General features: G+C 39.3%; 1 non-coding gene across 1 annotated transcript; it reads right to left on the reverse strand.

Annotated features, from left to right (window-relative positions):
• Positions 1 to 1,911: 1,911 nt before the first annotated feature.
• Trnak-uuu lies at positions 1,912 to 1,984 on the reverse strand. The gene has a single exon. It is a non-coding gene; the product is annotated as a tRNA-Lys (tRNA).
• Positions 1,985 to 2,240: the final 256 nt, after the last annotated feature.

A 2,240-nucleotide genomic window follows, 5' to 3' on the forward strand; every position in this document is an offset into this window, starting at 1 on the left:
TCACTGAGCTCACACCACGATTAATTCTTAGACGTTTAGGTGGCTTGCCGGGGCATGCTTTAGTACGTTAAGGTAAACATTAATCATCCATTCCATGTATTATTGCTGCGGTTCAGTAACTCGACCAACATGATTCTTTTTCCTGTTGACATAATAGAAATACTAAGGCATGTAAACATCTCGTCCTCTAGCAGAAACTGTTAATAATCAACTCGTATTCGCGCAAATCGTGAATAGTGGCATGTGCTTGCACAATCAGACATATATATATAAGCACCATAGCGCATTTAAAATTATGTACTAAAATGATGAGAACAGCTCAAACGCATACGAGAATGAACCATTATTAAATAATAAAATAACACTTGTTCTCATTCCGCGTAAGCATATGCTCCATAATATGAGAAAATTAGTGCTAATTGTGCAATTACGAGCCTGCTACGTGATAACTGGCTTTGATACGCAGCACTTGACAACATATAAAAGAGGTAATATACAGTTAATAGCCATAAACTAATTAAGCAACCGCAACTTATCATTAGTAGGTACCTTTCAAAGAAAATACTTTACTCAAATTTGAGTAAAGAAGTCTTATCTCCTTTGGGAATGAATCTACCACGGCATTGTATATGTTTCTCTATGGTAACTGAAGTTGCAGTTGGCCGCTGAAGAAAGTTTGTGTCGGAGATTCTGAATCGTTCTTCGGATCCACACTGGTACCAACATAAGAAACTCAAGTGATCGTTCGCAATCTGTCAAACATCTCACGACTCTGGCTTTCAGAATCGCTCGAACGTCTTTCACGGTGAGAGGCGTGAGAACTCCACTGTGGTTCGAAGCACGCGAAACGTAGATATTACATTTATAGAATCGAGCTTCAGATACTGGTATTCTTGAACCAATGGCGTAGCCAGGGGATTGATCCAGGGGGTCCGGACCCCCAACCCCGGAAATTTAAAAACACAATTACTTTGTATAACTGATAACTTCAGGATTTACTTTGTGAAATCTCTCCATATTAGAAATAAAGAAATAAAACTTTGTAAGGGTCACTATTATTCTAATATCAGCACAAACCGGGTTTCGTAACGTGGTTACATCTTCAGGTGACTCAAAACCCATATTAAAATAATAAAGAACCTTACAAAGTTTTATTTCTTTATTTCCAACAATTACTTTGCTGCATAAAAGAAAAAAATGCTTAAAAATCGTTACATTTCTAAAGAACCTCCTCACCCCGAACAAAATTTCTGGCTATCCCATTGACTGGAACCCGCCGTTTATCCCTTCCTTAAGCTCCCTGATGCTTGCCTTCCTTTTGCCTATCTGTTCACTCTATCAATGCAGCGCCTTACGTGCATGGGTTATTATAAACCTATCCCAAGTGGAAATCCAGAGTGAAAAAAATGAGTTCAGTGTCTTCGTAGCAGTTGAGAAGCAGAAACACGAGCCATTTCACGGCTATTGGTGGAACAGCTAAAAACACAACAGCTACTCGAATGGACTCACCGCGACAGGGTCTCACAAAGTAACCTGGGAATAAAATAGGAAGCTGAATCTATTTCCTAAATATGAAGGACATTTCGGAAGAATACCAATTTCCTTCCGGATCCCAAACAGATATTTTTTGTGAGGAAAGGGAAGAAAAAGAAGGAAGGGTCACCCATGGTACAAAAAGGACAAACGAGGAACAAACCGTCCGCCCTTTAAAATTGCAAATAAGGAACAGGCAACCGAAATACTCAAACTCAGCTCAGCTCTGAGCTAAACCCCGAACGCAAGAAACTGAGGTCAGAAGATTACTGATAATTATGTATACAATATAATTAAGAATGTCCCAACCACAACTAATTCAGTGCGTCCGAAGAAAATGAAGTTCTAAATAAGCACTCCATTGAATCTAAAAAGGAACGCCCGAACAGGGACTTGAACCCTGGACCCTCAGATTAAAAGTCTGATGCTCTACCGACTGAGCTATCCGGGCTCTTACTGCCTGGGCACTCATTGATAATAGGTACTGTACCATTGACTGGAACCGGCCAGTTATTCCTCTCTTCATCTCCGTAATTCTTTCCTTCCTTCTACCAGTTTCAGGTCCACCATAAAAATTTCTTGGTTTTTGGAGTGAAAAGATATTAAGCAAGTAGCAATAGTTAATTCTATTCCACCTGCATAGAAGTACACATATTAATTATTGGTAAACTGATCATTCGCTTTAATTAGGAGAGAACGTTTCAAAG

This window comes from Ischnura elegans, chromosome 8, assembly GCF_921293095.1.
Source record: "Ischnura elegans chromosome 8, ioIscEleg1.1, whole genome shotgun sequence".
Taxonomy (NCBI): domain Eukaryota; kingdom Metazoa; phylum Arthropoda; class Insecta; order Odonata; family Coenagrionidae; genus Ischnura; species Ischnura elegans.